Source organism: Lissotriton vulgaris, chromosome 3_1 (assembly GCF_964263255.1).
Source record: "Lissotriton vulgaris chromosome 3_1, aLisVul1.2, whole genome shotgun sequence".
In the NCBI taxonomy this organism is placed as follows: Eukaryota; Metazoa; Chordata; class Amphibia; order Caudata; family Salamandridae; genus Lissotriton; species Lissotriton vulgaris.
Window position 1 is genome coordinate 1,637,675,063 of NC_141689.1, and position 21,304 is coordinate 1,637,696,366.

General features: G+C 50.9%; 1 protein-coding gene and 1 pseudogene across 1 annotated transcript in view; both read right to left on the reverse strand.

Moving 5' to 3' along the window:
- Window positions 1-21,304, reverse strand: part of LOC147728286 (uncharacterized) — a 1,395,946-nt gene that overhangs the window by 593,391 nt on the left and 781,251 nt on the right. The window lies entirely within an intron of this gene.
- LOC147728288 (methylated-DNA--protein-cysteine methyltransferase pseudogene) lies at window positions 18,504-19,061 on the reverse strand (annotated as a pseudogene).

The window sequence follows — 21,304 nt, forward strand, 5'->3', positions numbered from 1 at the left end:
TTTTTAACCTCTAGCCTCTAAATTCCCAGCTAATGGGTGTAGGAGAGTAGGGTCTGCAATCCTATGGTCACCCCCGATTTTTAGTTTTTGCTTCACTGGTTTACGACTTTCCCTGGCTGTGGGCCTGCTAATCAGACCCACAGCCTAGCTGTTCTCTCTAAATTGACAGGCATGTACCTTAGGTGCATTTACCAATTGGTACTGGGCCACCTTATCAGTCCCTGTACAGTGTACCATAGGTACCCAGGGCATAGGTGTACCCAGGGCCTACCAGGGGCTCAAGCATGTATTATGCCACCCCTGACTGGCCATCTAAACAGACACAACTGGCTGCACGACAGCTGGGGCAAGGTCGTGTAATCACCCTTTGCTTTAGATATAGTATCCCTCTATCTAACCCTAAAATGGACACATATTTTCCTATCAGCCACTCGTATGGCAGGCCTTATCAATCCTGGAGGCAGAGTGCTTGGAATTATGTGAGATGGTGCTCTGGCATGAGCTGAGCCCGTTTGCAGCTTGCGGAACCAAGTCCTAATAGCTGTTCCATGATAACGATATACCATATACTCTTAAGTGCATTATGAACCTCGCGGTCAAATGCTAACTTTGACATAGCATTTTCAAAACATGTCGAGTAAGGTGTCATACGAATTGGAATACTAACCCCTCGCCAATTCTGGCGACGGGGTTAGCATTCCACCCTTCTAGAGGGACACGACATGTATGTAACTGTGAACCCCGGTTAAAGTTAACTCGAGCCTCAGCATCACAAAATGGATGCTGCCACCACAGACACAAGTCTGACCTCCTGCTGCTGGGAGTCCTTCCAGGCGGCTTGGACAAAGGGTTTCCTGCCTTGGGAGGTGCTAGCACCACCCCAGACAGGATTTTGGGTATTAGGTAGGACAGGACTCAAAGGAATGAGACATTTCTGGGGCACACAAGGTGTCCCTGTGCATACACCGGTCTGAACCAGTTCCTGGGGCACTCCAGCCCCAGAGCTGGCACCAGACCGTACAAAGGAAAGGGGGTGCAACCACCCCCTTCCTGGTCCCAACCAGAGGAGGGACCTAGTCGTGGTGCAGCCCCCTTTAGCCGAATAAAGGTAGGAGCTGGTCCCATTCCAAATCAGATTACTCTTGACAACTTCCACGAAGAACTCTAGACCTTCGACCTCCTGAACATCAGAAGACTGAAGAATCTCCCCTATGGTCAGGGAGTGACCATCCTGCTTTGCGGGCACCATCAAGCTCCTGTGCGGTTTGCTGCAAAGTCCTTCCATCCCGGAATCCGACGATCCAGCTCGACAAGACCCGGACCTCCAGACCTCTCTGACCTCTACCCACATCCACAGCACAGCTGGGACCCGTGGGTGCGACGAGCAACGTGGAGACGGCCATCTTGAGAAACCAGCACAGCGCTTCCAGCACGACCGCCGAGGGATCCTCGAGTGAGTGCTTTGGGGTCTGAGAAGCCCCACACCGACTCAGCTCCTGCACCAAAGACCAGCCCCCCAGCATCCACGAGATCTGTGTGGGGCCCTTTTGCCTGGTTGCTGCTTGTCCTGTTGTCTGGTCACTTGCCGGCTGGCTCGTGACCTCTGAGACGACGACCCGAAGAATCCAACACTGCTAGTCTGGTCCCCCAGACTGGCCCTTGCTTCCCTGTGAACGAGAAGCACCCCGGACCCTCCTGGTCCGCACCAGACGCCATCTTTGTTCCACCTCGTGGCTTGCACTAGCCAAGGCCTGTTGTCCAGATCGACGATCCGACACTGCCAACAGCAGCAGACTACGTGGGACAGCTCGTGCCTCCAGCCTGGTCGTCGAGAACGGCTCCTGGTCCGCGCAGCTACAGAGAGAAGCGACCCTTCCATCACCTGACTGCGGCGACAGCATCTGGTTCCCTCCTGGTTCCAGCACCGTCACTGGCTAGTGACCGAGACTCTGTCCCCTTCCCTTTCAGGACTTCTTCCTTCCAGTTCCATCCTTGGAACCACCGGACTCCTCCATCTGGCTGCCTGCCAGCAACTCCTTGTTTCAGGCATCACCGGGATCAACGCAGCAAACCCGACGCAACTTCAGCCCTATGCACCCGAAGCCTGTGGGTTAGGTAACTAAAGCTTCTAGGTGCTGAAGTCTGTGTACACTATCCTAGTTTTCAGGTCCACTGTTTTCCCTCCATCCAGCCGGGTTCGTCCGGAATCCGTAACTTTCTAAACTGTAAGATCCATAGATGTTGGTACGCATCCCGCGTGAGAGTTTCCACTCTGCATGTGAGTCCCGTGGGCCTCCTGCTCCTTACTTACCCAGTCTGCAGCGTAGTCCCAGCGATCCTCCAGCCTCTGGATCTCCTGACAGTATTTTCTTTCCTCGCATTCCATTGTTTTTGCATTATTACATTACATTACATTGTTTTGAGTATATGGTTTGTCGTGCCCCTAAGGCACTCGTGTAAATATTGTGCGAACTCGTATTTCCTTGTAGTATTGTCATGTGCTTAGCCTTCTGACCTCATAAAGAGTTCAGAGGTGTATGTTCGTTAATAAATATCCTTTTATTTTCATAACAACCTGTGTGGTGTCCTTTCATGTGGTATTCAAGGGGTTATATGTGGTAAAACAGCTGGCTTCACATGCCATTCAGAGTTTAGCCTAAAGACTGCCTTTGTCCACGCTACTAGGATAGCTGGTCTATAAGGTTGACTTTACAACCAATCACCATAAGGGTTGTTTGGACTGATACAAGGTGATCACTGGAACTAGTGAGCATCATATATCAGGCCAACTTCTCACATTGGTGTGCAGCGGTTGGGATTTGAGCTTGCTGTTGTTTTTACCAAATATAATCTTGAGATATCATTTGAAAGATCACATAAGGTACCATAGGTACATATAACAAGCTTAGAAATACTCTGAGTTCTACTGAACCAGCTGTTGTAGTAGAAAGGGAGTAGCACACCCTGACTACAACTCTTAGCAAGGGATCAGTAGGTAAACCCATAGTGTAGGTAAGTGTTATGTTATGTTATGTTATGTTATGTTATGTGGTTTTTATTAGGCGCACAGATGCTCCAGCTAAGGAGCGTCCTGGCGCCCGACAAGGCAGCTACACAACACAACTAATAAAAACAGCACAAACAAATGACTAAGGGAATAAAAATGTTTTCACGGCGCGACGAAAAGAAAGCAAATCGCTCATAGCGCGAATTGCCGGGGGTAAGGAGTTCCACAAAGCAGCGGCCCGCACTCGAAATGAGCGTCCACCGGCCCTGCTTCGCTTAAAGCGCGGTACCACGGCCAATTCGACGTTTGCCGATCTTAAGGGTCGTGCTGGGATGTAGTTGGCCATGAGGGTCGTAAGGATCGTTGCCGGGGACCCCTTCAAGATCTTATAGGCGACGCAGAGGACCTTAAACTGAATCCGCTGCGCCACCGGAAGCCAGTGCAGCGCTCGTATGGTGCTGGAGGTAGGACAGAATCTTGGAAGGCCTACCACCGCTCTCGCTGCGGCATTCTGGATCCGTTGCAGGCGCCCGATCTCAGCTACGTTCAACCCGGCCAGCAAAGAACTCGCATAATCCAGCCTGGAGATGACGGTAGCTTGGATCATGAGTTGCCGAGTGGGGGCATCGAAGAACTTTAGCACAGGACGGAGCCCACGCAAGATGCCGAAGCAACAAGCAGCCGTGCGTTTAGTGTGGCATGCAAACGTAAGGGAAGGGTCCAACCAGACCCCGAGGTTCTTAAGCTCGGCGACTGGGATGGGAGCAGAACCCAACTCCTCCGGCCACCATCTCTCTCCCCACAGTTCCGGTTGTCTACCAAATACCATCACCTCGGTCTTACTAGCGTTTAGCTGGAGACAATTGAGCGTCATCCAGCTAGCGACCGCCCTCAGTCCTTGTTGAAACCTGGGAGCGTCGACTTCAGCATCCCCGCTGATCGTGACCGCTAGCTGGGTGTCATCGGCATATGACACCATGGTCATACCCCATTGTTTGACAACCTCAGCTAGCGGCCTTACGTACAGATTGAACAGCGTAGGACTCAGCGAGGAGCCTTGGGGGACGCCCAGGTTCAACGGATGGAATTTTGACTGATAAGGTGGGACGGTCACGCTAAAGGCCCGGTTGGTTAAGAACGACCGGAACCAGTCGAGAGCAGTGCCGGTAACACCAGCCTCCTCTAAACGCTGCAGAAGGATAGGGTGCGAGACGGTGTCAAAGGCAGCGCTTAGATCTAATAGCACCAGCGCTGCCGTTTGTCCCGCGTCAAGCACGGAGCGAAGGTGCTCTACCATATAAAGCAGAGCCGTCTCCGTGCTATGACCTGCCCTAAACCCATTCTGCGTGGCGTCGAGTATATCAGCTCGACGGAGATGTTCCGAGAGAGCGGCATTTACGTGTGCCTCCATCACCTTAGCCGGCCACGGCAAGAGTGAAATAGGCCGATAGCTCTCCGGCTTGCTCCCATCCAGGCTAGGTTTCTTCAGGATCGGACGAACCATGGCTCGCTTCCACTTCAGTGGAACTACGCCAGATGTAAGTGACGCATTGACCAAGGAACAAAGCGGAGAGATGTCATGTGCCGCCAGGTCCTTGAACACTTCAGGGCAAAGTGGATCCTCAGGGGACCCAGACTTCACTCTGCGGGCCAAAGTGCCTAGGCTATCAGAGTTTAACAAAGGTAGAGAACATAGTCCCTCAGATGGTGGTGGCTTAGAAGATGTAATCGCCGAGGGAACGACCACAGGAAAGGCTCGATAGATGGCATTCACCTTTTCCAAGAAAAACTCTGCCAACTTTTCACAGTGCTCCACCGAGCTCTGGTGTGATGTTGTAACTTTTTTGGCAGTGAGGTCTTTCAATACCTTAAAGATAGCCTTTGCCGGGTTCGAACTGTTCCTGAATTGTGTCGCATAAAAAGCGGCACGAGTTCTACACACCGCCCGATGGTACACCTTCACTGTTGACTGATATAGGACTTTCTTAGAGCTGGAATAGGCTTTGCGCCATGCCCGCTCTGCGCGCCTGCAAGAAACCTTCAGAGCCCGCAGAGAGTCGTCATACCAGGGGCTGGCCTTGCCAGATCCGGTTTTACAGGTCACCGAGGGAATGAGGGTGTCCAAGGCCCTGGAGACCCAGTCGCTAAACCTGTCGTACCTCTGATCAGGCGGGCCTGAGACGTCAAGCGGGTCAGCTGATAAGAGATGAAGGAACTCATCCAGCTTAAGTTTGTTCCAGCGTCTTCTTGGAACAGAACACACCACTGGCTTAGGTGGACTAGCCACGATAGGGCAGTGGAACTGTATCAAATAGTGATCAGTCCATGCCAGAGGTGTGTAGCTGGTGACACAGACTTCCGTCAGATTGGTAAAGAACGGGTCAAGGGTGTGACCCCCTGAGTGTGTAGGCTGCGTCACCAACTGATTCAGCTGTAACGCCTCAAGGTCTGCCAGGAAACTGGATACTGAGGGACTACTGGAGTTGTTGAAGTGCAGATTTAAATCTCCAATGATGGTAAAATTGGAGCACCCTGTAGCCAGATTGCTAATAGCCTCAGGTAACGCTGCTCTAAAGGCCACTTCACTCCCCGGGGGCCGATAGATTACAAGTCCCGACAGGGTAAAGTTGGATGTAATAGCGACCTTAAACAGGGCGCTTTCGCACCCCGGGATCTTTTGCCCATGCCATGTAGTAGGGTAACAGGACTTGACGGCAAGAGCAATACCCCCGCCTCTTGAGGTCCTATTCAAGGTAAATACCGAGTATTCCGGCGGGAAGGCCAGATTGACAATGGCCGTGTCAGCATCCTGCAGCCAGGTCTCTGTTACACAGAATAGGTCAGGCAGCTCCCTGCCTAGCAGATCATTAATGTCAAGATGGTGCTTGACAAGCGACCTAGCGTTAAGATTCCAAATGCTAATACCTGGCGACGGGCTTAGGGGCATGCGCAGGACGTCCCCGCAGCTCCTGCTTACGGGGGCAGCCAGCGTAAAGCATCCGCAGCCACACGATAACGGGCCGCATAAGGGATCCACCCTAGGTGTAGAGCAGGTTGGCCGCGACCTCTCAATGGCAACCAGACTATCTCTGGTGTAGCACCGCATGATGTAAAATAGACCGACCAGGAGGGGGGCCAGAGTCCAGCCACGTCCAGCGCGTCCTGTCGCGGACGGGCGCAGACGGGCAGGACTCTGGCACGACTCCGGCATGAGACGGCGTCCCAGCTGCGCGTTCCCGCTGCGCGGGAGAGAGCGACTTTAAATAGGCGCCGGAATGGAGGGAGGAGCGCGTGGACGCTCCAAGATGGCGCCCGCCGAAAAAAGCCTGGTCCCAAACCAAGATGGCGCTGGTCGCCGATCAACTAACAGCCCCCGGACCACCCACAGACCCGGGCCCACCGAAAACGGTGGTGAATATTCCGAATTAAATGCAGGTATGAGGGGGGGGGAGAGCCCAAGCAATACACATTTAAAAATACAGAAACAATGAAAACGATGCAAAAACGCGCTAAATGCGTCAACTAATAAAGATTAAAATATTAAGCGCTTACAAACCGCAGCGCGGTAGTATGCCACCTTGTCAGGCCGGCAGATGCCTAAAAGTGCCTTAAATAGGCGCCGGAATGGAGGGAGGAGCGCGTGGACGCTCCAAGATGGCGCCCGCCGAAAAAAGCCTGGTCCCAAACCAAGATGGCGCTGGTCGCCGATCAACTAACAGCCCCCGGACCACCCACAGACCCGGACCACCCACAGACCCGGGCCCACCGAAAACGGTGGTGAATATTCCGAATTAAATGCAGGTATGAGGGGGGGGGAGAGCCCAAGCAATACACATTTAAAAATACAGAAACAATGAAAACGATGCAAAAACGCGCTAAATGCGTCAACTAATAAAGATTAAAATATTAAGCGCTTACAAACCGCAGTGCGGTAGTATGCCACCTTGTCAGGCCGGCAGATGCCTAAAAGTGCCTTAAATAGGCGCCGGAATGGAGGGAGGAGCGCGTGGACGCTCCAAGATGGCGCCCGCCGAAAAAAGCCTGGTCCCAAACCAAGATGGCGCTGGTCGCCGATCAACTAACAGCCCCCGGACCACCCACAGACCCGGGCCCACCGAAAAAGGTGGTGAATATTCCGAATTAAATGCAGGTATGAGGGGGGGGGAGAGCCCAAGCAATACACATTTAAAAATACAGAAACAATGAAAACGATGCAAAAACGCGCTAAATGCGTCAACTAATAAAGATTAAAATATTAAGCGCTTACAAACCGCAGCGCGGTAGTATGCCACCTTGTCAGGCCGGCAGATGCCTAAAAGTGCCTTAAATAGGCGCCGGAATGGAGGGAGGAGCGCGTGGACGCTCCAAGATGGCGCCCGCCGAAAAAAGCCTGGTCCCAAACCAAGATGGCGCTGGTCGCCGATCAACTAACAGCCCCCGGACCACCCACAGACCCGGGCCCACCGAAAACGGTGGTGAATATTCCGAATTAAATGCAGGTATGAGGGGGGGGGAGAGCACCACTTATACCTCACTAGAAGCATGTCTACCCATGGAGAGTCTTCAGAGACTCCCCTTGTGGTTGTTGACCCTCCACAGGTCACTTCCAGATATGCAGCCCTTAGCTTCCAGGAGATGACAATTGTGTACCTCCAAGAAACTAAAACAGGGTTCTAACCCTACCACTCCTTTTCTGATAGGTCTCTTAGAGACATATGATGCCAGAAGGGCTTCTAACACAGGCCCCTCTAATCCAGATGGGAGCATGCCCCCCTTAGAGGGAACCCTGGGTGATCCTGACCTTAACCTCCATGGAGCAGAAAGTGAAGAGGAGGAAGAGGAGTAATTATCTGGGGACGAGGCAGACAAAGGTCCAGTAGTAGTCAGTAGGCTCACCAGGACCAACTTAAGCATACATGAGAATGGAACTGGGGGACCCCCAGGCCCAGCCTCAGGTAGGCTTAACCTTGGGAATAGACGAGTTAGGTCTCACTCCAGAGGCTCTAACAGATCTATTCACACCCATGTCTCTCAGGCATCTTCTCACAGGGGGATGACATCCCCTCAGAGAAGAGAGCATGAAGCTAAGATGAGGGAAGTCAATCTGAGGATTGAGAGGGAAGAACTTGCCCTTGCCAAAGAAAGACTTGCCTTTGCCAGAGAGCAGAAATTGAGTGGGGCAGACCCCACTGGTGGCAGCATTATCCCTAAGGATAAAGACAGGAGTTTTGATACTAGACACCTGAGTAAAATAGTGCCCCCCTTTAAACAAGGGGATGACATCCACAAATGGATGACTGCTTTGGAGAGGGCCTGCACTGTCCAGTGCATCCCCCCCAAGTCAGTAGGCAGCTATACTGGGGCTCTCCTTTGAAGGTAAAGGTAGAGATAAGCTCCTCACTACTAGAGCTGAGGATGCTAACCGTTACCAAGTCCTGAAGAATACACTGATTGATGGGTTTGGCTTAACAACTGAGCAGTACAGGTTGCTGTTCAGGAACACCCAGAAAATTCAGTCTCAGGATTGGGCTGACTTTGTTGATTGTGCCACTAAGGCTTTTGAAGGCTGGTTACTGGGAAGTAAAGTTACTGATTACACAGGATTGTATAATCTAATTATGAGAGAACAAATCTTAAGTAATTGTCAAAATCAGTTGTTGCATCAGCACCATATTGACTCAGATCTGACCTCTCCCCAAGAATTGGGAAAGAAGGCAGACAGATGGGTCAGGACAAGGGTCAAGCAGCAGAACCAGAACCAGGGTGGTGGCCAGAAGAAAGCAGGCCAGAAGGGTAATGAGAATAAGCAAAATGACCAGAAGTCTTCAACAGGGCCCCAACAATCTAAGGAGGGTGGGTCCCAGAATTCCCAAAAGAAGAAGAATAATGGTCAGAAGAAACCATGGTGCCAATACTGTAAAAGTAATACTCACTGGTTTAGTGAGTGCACCAAGAAAGGCCCAGCTCCTACCACTACTGCCCCTAAGGCACCTGCAACCCCTAGTTCAGTTAGTAGTGGTAGTGTTCCCCCTAAGGCTATAGTGGGGTTGACATTGGTTTCTGAGGCAGGCTCTGACCTAGTCAGAGTACCTACCCAGGCTGTTCTTGTTTGTACTGGGGACATGGATTTGACCCCTACAATAAGTCCCAGTACTCTGGGCAAGTACAGGCAAACGCCTTTGATCAATGGAAAAACTGGCTCAGGCCTACAGGGACACCTGTGCCAGTGTCACTATGGTGACACCAGCATTTGTGCACCCTCGACAGGTAATACTAGGTTCAGACTACCTAGTGACCAATGCTAGGAATATCACTACCAACCATAGTATGGCACTTGTTAATTTATCCTGGGGAGGGGTAAATGGGCTCAAAAGGGTTGTTAGTTCAGACCCTCCAGTGGACTGTCTTTTGGGCAATAATTTGAAATCCTCCCTATGGTCAGATGTGGAGTATAGGACTCATGTGGAAATGTTAGGTTTGTCAGCACATGTCCTTGCTGTGACTAGGTCACAGGCCAAAAAATGCCCAGCTGAACTAGTGCTGGATCCTGGAACAATGGACCAGACACTAACCAAGAGTAAGAACAGTAGGGTTAAGGCAGTGCCTTCCCCCTTGCCTCAAGGTGAGGATCAGCTCTCACAGGAGACTGACCCAAAGACCCCAGAAGGAACTGTCCTAAAAGAACTTGAGCCTGAACAGGTTGAGTTTCTTGGGACAGGGGGACCTTCCAGGGCAGACTTGAGACAGGCACAGTTAGACTGTTCATCTCTTGAACCCCTCAGACAGCAGGCTGCTGCTGAGGCTGCAGGGAATGCCACAGGTGCCCATTAAGTGTATTGGGATGATGGACTCCTTTACTCTGAGGCAAGAGACCCCAAGCCTGGTGCTACCAGGAGGCTGGTCATCCCCTTGTCTCAGAGGTTTCCTTCTCACCTTGGCCCATGAAATTCCTCTTGCAGGTCACTTAGGCCAGAACAAGACTTGGGACAGGCTTGTCCAATACTTTCACTGGCCCCATATGTCTGAAGACACTAAAGAGTTTTGTCGCTCATGTGTCACCTGTCAAGCCAGTGGCAAATCAGGTGGCACAACAAAGGCCCCCCTTATACCACTACTGCGGTAAGGGGTACCCTTTGAAAGAGTGGGGATTGACATTGTTGGACCAATGGACCCCCCAAAAGCATCTGGGCACAGATTTATACTGGTGGTAGTGGATCATGCCACCAGGTATCCAGAAGATATTCCCCTTAGGACCACTACAGCTCCTGTTGTGGCCAGGGCCCTACTTGGAGTTTTCTCCAGAGTGGGGTTTCCTAAGGAGGTTGTCTCTGACAGAGGTGCAAACTTCATGTCAGGATATTTGACTGCTATGTGGAAGGAGTGTGGTGTCAACTACAAGTTCACCACTCCCTATCACCCACAGTGCAATGGGCTTGTTGAGAGATTCATCAAGACCCTCAAAGGGATGATAAAAGGGTTACCTGAAAAGCTTAGGCGAAGATGGGACATCCTTTTACCCTGCCTTCTGTTTGCCTACAGAGAGGTCCCACAGAAGGGGGTTGGTTACAGCCCTTTTGAACTTCTCTTTGGGCATCCTGTAAGAGGACCCCTGTGTCTTGTGAAGGAAGGATGGGAGTTACCTCTCAAAAAGCCTAAACAGGACATAGTGGACTATGTACTTGGTCTCCGCTCCAGGATGGCAGAGTACATGGAGAAAGCATCTAAAAACATTGAGCCAGCCAAGAACTGCAAAAAGCTTGGCATGACCAAAAGGCTGTCCTTACTGTTTACCAGCCTGGACAGAAGGTGTGGGTGTTGGAGCCAGTGGCCCCAGCAGCTCTCCAAGACAAATGGTCTGGACCCCATACTATAATAGAACAGAAGGGAGAGGTCACCTATTTGGTAGACCTTGGAACTCCCAGGAGCCCTCACAGAGTACTTCATGTGAACAGGCTCAAGGCATTTGTCAACAGGGAAGACATGGGCTTGCTCATGGCTACAGATGAGGGACAGGAGGAAGAGAGTGACCCTCTCCCAGACCTGCTCACTCAGAACCCTGATGACGGGTCAGTAGATGGTGTAGTCTTTTCTGACAGCCTCTCTGAGCATCAACAAGAGGATTGCAAACAGGTTCTTCAATCCTTTAGACAAATGTTCTCTCTGACACCCAGTCAGACAAACTGGTGCACCCATGAGGTGGACACTGGTGACAGTCTGCCTATAAAGAGTAAAATCTACAGGCAACCTGACCACGTCTGGGACTGCATAAAACAAGAAGTACAAAAGATGTTGGAATTGGGAGTCATTGAACCCTCAGAGAGCCCTTGGGCTAGTCCTGTAGTCCTAGGGCCTAAACCTCACACCCAGGATGGTAAGAGAGAGATGAGGTTTTGTGTAGACTACAGGGGTCTCAATGCTGTCACTAAGACAGATGCCCATCCAATACCTAGAGCAGATGAACTCATTGACAAATTGGCTTCTGCCAAGTTCTTGAGTACATTTGACCTGACAGCTGGTTATTGGCAAATCAGGTTAGCTGAGGATGCCAAGGCCAAAACAGCATTTTCTACCCCAGGAGGTCATTACCAATTTGTGGTGATGCCCTTTGGTTTGAAAAATGCACCTGCCACTTTTCAAAGGTTGGTGAACCAAGTTCTCTCTGGGCTGGATGACTTCTGTGCAGCATATCTAGATGATATTGCTGTCTTTAGCTCCACCTGGGAGGATCACCTGATCCACCTGAGGAAAGTTTTGGAGGCCCTGCAAAAGGCAGGCCTCACTATCAAGGCTACCAAGTGCCAGATAGGGCAGAGTCAAGTTGTATACTTGGGCCACCTTGTAGGTGGAGGCCAAGTTCAACCCTTGGAGAGCAAGATACAGGCCATAAAGGACTGGGCTCCTCCAACCACCCAGACACAGGTCAGAGCTTTCTTGGGCCTGTCTGGTTACTATAGGAAATTTGTCAGAAATTATGGAACCATTGTGACTCACCTTAATGACCTGACAAGTAAGAAAATGCCAAAGAAAGTTCAGTGGACAGTTAGCTGTCAAAAGGCATTCGATGACCTAAAGCAGGCCATGTGCACTGCACCTATTCTCAAGAGTCCAGACTACTCCAAGCCATTCATTGTCCAAACAGATGCTTCTGTGTTGGGTGTGGGAATTGTTCTATCTCAACTGAATATTGATGGTCATGACCAGCCCATTGCTTTTATAAGTAGAAGGCTAACCCCTAGAGAGAAACGTTGGTCAGCTATTGAGAGGGAGGCCTTTGCTGTGGTTTGGGCCCTGAAGAAGCTGAGGCCATACTTGTTTGGCACTTACTTCAAGATTCAGACCGACCATAAGCCCCTCTTATGGCTAAATCAAATGAAGGGTGAAAACCCCAAACTTCTTAGGTGGTCCATTTCCCTACAGGGGATGGACTTTACAGTGGAGCACAGACCAGGGACTGACCATGGCAATGCAGATGGTCTCTCCAGGTACTTCCACTTAGAACAAGAAGACTCACCTGGTCAAGGTTAGTTTATTGTCCCTAAGTTGGGGGGGGAGAGGGGGGGGGGGGTTATGTAGGAGAGTAGGGTCTGCAATCCTACGGTCACCCCCGATTTTTGCTTCACTGGTTTACGACTTTCCCTGGCTGTGGGCCTGCTAATCAGACCCACAGCCTAGCTGTTCTCTCTCTAAATTGACAAGCATGTACCTTAGGTGCATTTACCAATTGGTACTGGGCCACCTTATCAGTCCCTGTACAGTGTACCATAGGTACCCAGGGCATAGGTGTACCCAGGGCCTACCAGGGGCTGAAGCATGTATTATGCCACCCCTGGCTGGCCATCTAAACAGATACAACTGGCTGCACGACAGCTGGGGCAAGGTGGTGTAATCACCCTTTGCTTTAGATACAGTATCCCTATATCTAACACTAAAATGGACACATATTTTCCTATCAGCCACTCCTATGGCAGGCCTTATCAATCCTGAAGGCAGAGTGCTTGGAATTATGTGAGATGGTGCTCTGGCATGAGCTGAGCCCGTTTGCAGCTTGCGGAACCAAGTCCTAATAGCTGTTCCATGATAACGCTATACCATATACTCTTAAGTGCATTATGAACCTCGCGGTCAAATACTAACTTTGGCATAGCATTATCAAAACATGTCGAGTAAGGTGTCATACGAATTGGAATACTAACCCCTCGCCAATTCTGGCGACGGGGTTAGCATTCCACCCTTCTAGAGGGACACGACATGTATGTAACTGTGAACCCTGGTTAAAGTTAACTCGAGCCTCAGCATCACAAAATGGATGCTGCCACCACAGACACAAGTCTGACCTCCTGCTGCTGGGAGTTCTTCCAGCGAGGGCGGCTTGGACAAAGGGTTTCCTGCCTTGGGAGGTGCTAGCACCACCCCAGACAGGATTTTGTGTATTAGGTAGGACAGGACTCAAAGGAATGAGACATGCCTGGGGCACACAAGGTGTCCCTGTGCATACACCTGTCTGAACCAGTTCCTGGGGCACTCCAGCCCCAGAGCTGGCACCAGACCGGACAAAGAAAAGGGGGTGTAATCACCCCCTTCCTGGTCCCACCCAGTGGAGGGACCCAGTCGTAGTGCAGCCCCCTTTAGCCAAATAAAGGTAGGAGCTGGTCCCATTCCAAATCAGATTACTCTTGACAACTTCCACGAAGAACTCTTGACCTTCGACCTCCTGAACATCAGAAGACTGAAGAATCTCCCCTATGGTCAGGGAGTGACCATCCTGCTTTGCGGGCACCATCAAGCTCCTGTGCGGTTTGCTGTAAAGTCCTTCCATCCTGGAATCAGACGATCCAGCTCGACAAGACCCAAACCTCCAGACCTCTCTGACCTCTACCCACATCCACAGCACAGCTGGGACCCGTGGGTGCGACTAGCAATGTGGGGACGGCCATCTTGAGAAACCAGCACAGCGCTTCCAGCACGACCGCCGAGGGATCCTCGAGTGAGTGCTTTGGGGTCTAAGAAGCCCCACACCGACGCAGCTCCTGCACCAAAGACCAGCCCCCCAGCATCCACGAGATCTGCGTGGGGCCCTTTTGCCTGGTTGCTGCTTGTCCTGTTGTCTGGTCACTTGCCGGCTGGCTCGTGACCTCTGAGACGACGACCCGAAGAATCCAACACTGCTAGTCTGGTCCTCCAGACTGGCCCTTGCTTCCCTGTGAACGAGAAGCACCCCGGACCCTCCTGGTCCGCACCAGACGCCATCTTTGTTCCACCGCGTGGCTTGCACTAGCCAAGGCCTGTTGTCCAGATCGACGATCCAACACCGCCAACAGCAGCAGACTACGTGGGACAGCTCGTGCCTCCAGCCTGGTCGTCGAGAACGGCTCCTGGTCCGCGCAGCTACAGAGAGAAGCGACCCTTCCATCACCTGACTGTGGCGACAGCATCTGGTTCCCTCCTGGTTTCAGCACCGTCACTGGCTAGTGACCGAGACTCTGTTCCCTTCCCTTTCAGGACTTCCTTCCAGTTCCATCCTTGGAACCACCGGACTCCTCCATCTGGCTGCCTGCCAGCAACTCCTTGTTTCAGGCATCACCGGGATCAACGTAGCAAACCCGACACAACTTCAGCCCTATGCACCCGCAGCCTGTGGGTTAGGTAACTAAAGCTTCTAGGTGCTGAAGTCTGTGTACACTATCCTAGTTTTCAGGTCCACTGTTTTCCCTCCATCCAGCCGGGTTCGTCCGGAATCCGTAACTTTCTAAACTGTAAGATCCATAGACGTTGGTACGCATCCCGCATGAGAATTTCCACTCTGCACGTGAGGCCCGTGGGCCTCCTGCTCCTTACTTACCCAGTCTGTAGCGTAGTCCCAGCGATTCTCCAGCCTCTGGATCTCCTGACAGCATTTTCTTTCCTCGCATTCCATTGTTTTGAGTATATGGTTTGTCGTGCCCCTAAGGCACTCGTGTAAATATTGTGCGAACTCGTATTTGTTGTAGTATTGTCATGTGCTTAGCCCTCTGACCTCATAAAGAGTTCAGAGGTGTATGTTAGTTAATAAATATCCTTTTATTTTCATAACAACCTGTGTGGTGTCCTTTCATGTGGTATTCAAGGGGTTATATGTGGTTTAACAGCTGGCTTCACATGCCATTCAGAGTTTAGCCTAAAGACTGCTTTTGTCCACGCTACTAGGATAGCTGGTCTATAAGGTTGAGTTTACAACCAATCACCATAAGGGTTGTTTCGACTGATACAAGGTGATCACTAGAACTAGTGAGCATCATATATCAGGCCAACTTCTCACAATGGGAAAAAGGGAAAAAGTGCCACAATTCAGCTTACAACCCCATCGAATTTCCTGCCCCTCGTGTAAGATCCCTCAATGATTCCAACATCTCATCTGCCTCAAGAGGAGATCTAAGATTGTACATCTTGTTGCTGTGCATGACTAAGGAAAGCAGGAAACCTCATCTGTACCGTCGCACTCAGGGCTCTGAATTTTTCCATCCTTTGCCCCAGTTCCCACTGCCGGTCCAACGTAGTCTTCGATAGGTCTGAGCGAATATCAAACGGGAAGTCCGGTCCTTTTAGCGATTTAGCCTTTAGAGCAAGATTAAGGATTTTTTCCTTAAGTGCGTACGTAAGGAAATTTACCAGAATTTTCCTGGGCTTGACCCTGCCAGGCTTTAAACGGAAAGGGTCCCTATGTATCCTTTGAATGTCTTTATCCAGAGTGTCCTCTGTCTCCTCCAAATTCAAGGAGTCCTTTAAAAGGCTCACCACATAGGTTTTAATATCGCTCCCCTCTTTCCCTTCTGGAACATTCAATAGCCGGATGTTGTTTCTCCTTGAATGGTTCTCCAAGGACCCAACCCTCTCACGGATCTCATCTCCCTCTTTTCGAAGAGATTGTATTTTTAATTCGGCAGATCCCAAATTCGCCTCAAGCTCCTCAACAGATCCTTCCAATGACTCTGTCCTTTCATTTAGCCGGTCAACCTTTTTTTCCAAGATATCACAGGCAGCCCTGATCTAATTTTGGTTTTCAGCCGAGACAGAAAATCCCTTCTTTATATCTGCCTTTAAGGAGTCTAGCAGCATCTCAATTGAGGAGCAGGCTAAACCAGAGTAGCCCCTACTCCTAAGGCCTCCATCTCCTGATGCTGGTACAAAGTTAGCTAATGTTTGAGCAATGGGTACATTGGATATCTCGCCTGTCTCATTCAGATCAGGATCTAGAACATGTGTAGAAGCCTCGACTGGAACTGGGGGTGTTATAATATCAGGCACCCAATTCTCATGTACCTGCTGGGAGGTTATTTCAGCTACCTCTGCCATTGGGGCAGAGATACCAGACAAATCTACAGGAGAACCTGCTCGGGACAAAGGTGACACCAACGTATTGGAGCACCGCTAAATAGATGACTGGCAGCTCGAATCTAGAAGCCCAGGGGGAGCTATGTCAGAGGAAGGCTCTTGATAGTTTGGATGGATGTTTAAAACCTGAGGCAGTACTTTGAAGAACGAGCGCAGGGAGGGGGTAATGCGCGATGGTCTAATTTCTCTGTGAGCTTTTTTAAAGCCTACACCCTGCCTTAAACTACCATCTTCAACTGCCTCCACTAACTTACTCCTACTTTCTGCACCCCTTGCAAGCACCTCCTTATGGGTCTCACTGTCCCCTTCTAGTGATAGAGCTTGGGAGGAGTGGCTGGTCTTACCCCCTTCTACCTCTGCCTCGTTTGGGCTTGGCTTTTGCTTGTTTCTTCCCACCAAGCACTTTTTGTCTTTTGCCTTCCTCTGAAACACCCCCTCCTCCTGCCATAACCACTGAGACAAACCGGCGTCTGTCCCCCTCATGGCTACTCACAAGCGCTGCAATGCCTCCGTCACTTTCCTCTTCTCTGGCTCCAACACAAGCAGCTACATTACCCCCATCCGCCGGGAGCTCCGCTGCAGCGAGAAAGTCCGAAGGAATAGCCGCAGAGATGAAAAAGGCGCCTATACCCGGCACACCAGCAGCCACCTTGCCTAGCTCCCGCTGACTCTGCCTGCGCTTCCCCACAGGAGACCGCGGGCTGCCGCTCTGCGGCCCCGCCTTAGCTCCACGGCTGCGAACTCCCAAAGCTGCGGCCGGGAGAAGCCGGGAGTGAGAGCAGGAGCCTTGTAGAACATCCAGGGACCATCCAATCCTTTACAACGCCAGGAAGGTAGTCTATAGGACCTCCCCACGTTCCGGCACTGATTCCCTGCGAAATCGATCAAAAAGGCAGCATTGCAGGGGGGAGAAAGACTGAGATTACTAGAGAGGGTGCGCGCTACCGCTCAACACGCGAGCGCCATGTTTTCCATCCCCTCAATCTCAGGATTGTGCAGTGAGAAGTAGGGTGTTCTCTTCTCCCACTGATATTGAAAGCACCCAATTAAATTGTGTTGGAATAGACTAACGAGTGCATTTCTACATGAGCTCTATAATCTCCCATACACCCCAACGTTTAACACACCAAGGCCCGGTCACCATATACCACTGTAGCAGCTTCAGCTTGGCTTTGTTAGAGGAAGAGGGAACGCAGGAACAAGGTTGTGTGTAAGGATAGGGATGAAGTGACGCGGACAGAGTCACGTTCTTGTTTAGCCAACCCGTTCAGAATTGAAAAAGTCTACAACTGGCTCAGTCCTCATGGCATTTCAGTTTAAAGAATAAACAGACAGAGCCTGTTTTAGGTTTCGCCTAGCGCTCCTCGCTCTGTTAGGCGTCTTGAAAATAAGATTTCTGAAGAGGTCTTGCAGCCCGCCCATCATGTTCATTGGATAGCGCCATCGTTTATGCTAAATGCTGGCTTGTGATTAAAAATGAGGCTTCTTTGTTACCGCCCTGTCTCCTTTTTGGATGTCCCATCCGGACTGGATCTTTTACTTTCGGCATGACATGGTGGGCTTTATCTGGTGGGCGAGCACTATTTAAAAAATTAACACTGATCAGGACAATGCAGCGCTATGTGCTCTAAATTATATCTTTTTTAATTACTTTAAAAAGAGTGCGGTGCCTGCTAGGGACACCGTGCTCACTTTATTTATATTTTACGTTTATGTTGTCGAGCGCGACGCCCGCTAGGGACACCACGCTCACTTTATCTATATTTTACATTTATGTTGTTTCGGCTGGTGACAAATTGTGTGGGACTTCTGTGTTTTACTTTACAACTTCCATCTAAAGAGACTTAAGCAGAGTAGAAACTGAGACGGCGGAACACTGTTGTTTACAGCTCGCCATGCCACTGCTTCGGTCTGATCTATTCAAGGGACAGACGCTCACAACACTGTTTTTCATAGTTTAACAGGTGAACAAAAGCAAAAGACAACAGGGGCTATAAGAAAATCAAAGGTGCTGTATTCTATGCAACAAGTTCTACAAAGTTTTGGCAGCAGTCGCCGGGATCTGTTCTCCCACTGCGAGGACAGCGATGGCGTCTCTCTCTCTCTTCTTGTGTTGGAACTTTTTGTCTCAAGCCTGCTGCATGTCTGGCACTTTATTGCTTTGCACCTCTGCCGCAGGAGCCTCTCACGGCTGAGCAGCCACTCCTTGAGGTGGTTTCCCTTTCCGCTCATATAGGCGCCCAGAACCCCATTGCTGCAGACCACGCAGTGGCACGGGATCATGAGGGGTGCAGGGATGCTCCGCATAGTGCAACCTACTGCCCGGGCGGCCTTCTCGTTGCCAGCCATGATAGCCAGCTGCTTGTAGGAGACCAAGTTGCCGAACTTCACCAGGCTGGAGAGGGTCAGCAATACTTGGTGGGTGATGGAGTCCTTCTCGAAAACCGGGTGATGGAATGGGGGCAGCGGGAGCTCGCCAACCCTCCCGGGATCTGAGAAGTAGGCCACCAGCCAGGCCACGAACAGCTTCACGGGTTCAGGCACCTCATCGGGCCCAGCCTCGACCTTGCACTCTAAGGGCCTCGCATCACTCACCAGCGGCGGCGTCAGCCAGCAGCTTCACCTAGTGAATCCTGGCAGTGGAGCCCAAGAGCTGGATCAGGTCCAGCGGGCTCTGAAGGGCCATTATCATAAAACCATGTTACCAGCTCGAATTGTTTATTGTACTGACTGTAGAGCAGTCGTCCACTCTCTGACTGTCAGTAACCTGTCGCTTTTAGAATACATTTTATGAAGGCTGCAAGCACTTGAATAACAGTTATTACAATTTTAGAATATCAGTGATCTATGTTGGAAATTCATTAGATGTTCAGGGTGCAGAAGAACAAGTTACTTACCTTCGGTAAACCTTTTCTGGTGGATACAGTATCTGCCTGTGGATTCCTCGCCTTGTGAATATCCCCTGCGCCAGCAGTATTCGCAATTTTTTTGTAGCTCTCCACGCCGACGACGTCGTAGAACCATGGCTCCGCTCACGACCCCGCTGATGTCACTGGAGCCATAAAGGAGCCTCGTCAGCGTGATGAAGTCAGTTCCGTCCTTTTTTTCTGTGCCTTCGAGGCACACGGACAGACCGACAAATATAAACATTATACATAGTAAACAGAATGCACAAGTTACTACTTGTGTAACGATATATCTGTAAGAGACATTAGTTAGTGATAGATTCCTTACCTTAGAATATCCCCAGGCATCAGACTGGATCCGGAAACTTTTGCGTAGCAATACCCCTGCGCGTCGGTAGGCATCGTCTGCGGCTCCGCGTCCGTCGTCGTTAGCGCCGGAATGACGTCGTAGGAGTACTTAGACGCCGACCATGCGTGCTGACGTCAGTTCTGATACACAGATTTTCCGCGCCAGATACGCAGAGACATGATAGAACCAACACTGCTGCCATGAAACTAGGGCCCTGAAAGGGGATGACCTTAACCCTAGATATCGGTCCGCAGAACGGGGACGATGGGTGGGTCGGTAAGGAATCTATCACTAACTAATGTCTCTTACAGATATATCGTTACACAAGTAGTAACTTGTGCATCTGAAAGAGACACGTTAGTGATAGATTCCTTACCTTAGAATAGATACCCCAGCAATACCAACCCCGGTGGTGGGTCTGCGAACCAATAATCACACCAGAAAGTCCTGGAGGACGGAACGGCCAAAGAAGCCATCCCTCCGGACTTGACTGTCCAGGCAGTAGTGTTTAGCGAACGTGGGCAGCGCGGCCCACGTGGCTGCCTGGCAAATGTCCTGTAAGGGGACTCCTCGGCCCAGGGCAGTTGTCGCCGTGGCCCTAGTGGAATGAGCCCGCAAACCAGCAGGGGGCTCCTTTTTCGCCATGAATACACAAGATGATCCACCGCGAGATGGTCTTCTTGTGCACTGCCTTTCCCTTCTTCGCGCCCACGTAACCAACAAAGAGTTGGTCATCCACCCGGAATTGGCGTGTGCGATCTAGATAATAGGAGAGCGCATGTTTTGGATCCAGGCGGTGGAGCCTCTCTTCCTCTTTTGAGGGATGCGGAGGCGGAAAGAAGGTGGGCAAAGTAATGACCTGCCCGATGTGGAAGGCCGTGACAACCTTGGGCAGGAAGGAAGGTCGTGTACGCAACACCACCTTGTCTGGATGAACAGATAGGAAAGGTGGAGTAGAAGAAATAGCCTGGAGCTCACTCACTCTCCTGGCAGAGGTGATGGCAAACAGGAAAGCAGTCTTCAGGGTAAGAAGACGGAGAGGACAGTTGTGGAGCGGCTCAAAGGGAGCACACATTAGATAAGTGAGTACAAGATTCAAGTCCCACTGGGGCATCACAAAGGGAACTGGAGGAAACAGGTGTGTGATGCCCTTCAGAAATCTATTTACAATGGGGGACTTGAATAAGGAAGGCTGATCAGGTAGCCTTAGGAAGGCGGAAAGAACAGAAAGGTACCCCTTAAGAGTGCCCAGAGCAGAGCCCTGCTGGGCAAGGGAAAGAAGGAAGAGTAGGATTTCAGAAAGGGGTGCAGAGAGAGGATCCACAGCCTTTGCTGTGCACCATGCCACAAATCTGTCCTGCAGACGTATACCGACTTTGTGGAGAGACGCCTGGCTGCCAGAATGATATCACAGACTTCAGGAGGCAAGTCAAATGGCCTCAACTGTCGCCGCTCAGTCTCCAAGCTTGTAGGTGGAGACTGGACAGGTTCGGGTGCAGGACCGTCCCCTGCTGCTGTGACAGAAGGTCCTCCCGTAGAGGCAGACGAATCAGGGGATCGACTGACATAATGAGTAGCTCGGTATACCAATATCTTTGTGCCCAATCCAGAGCCACCAGTATGACCTGGGCCCGGTCGCGCCTGATCTTCTTCAGCACTCTGGGCAGAAGTGGT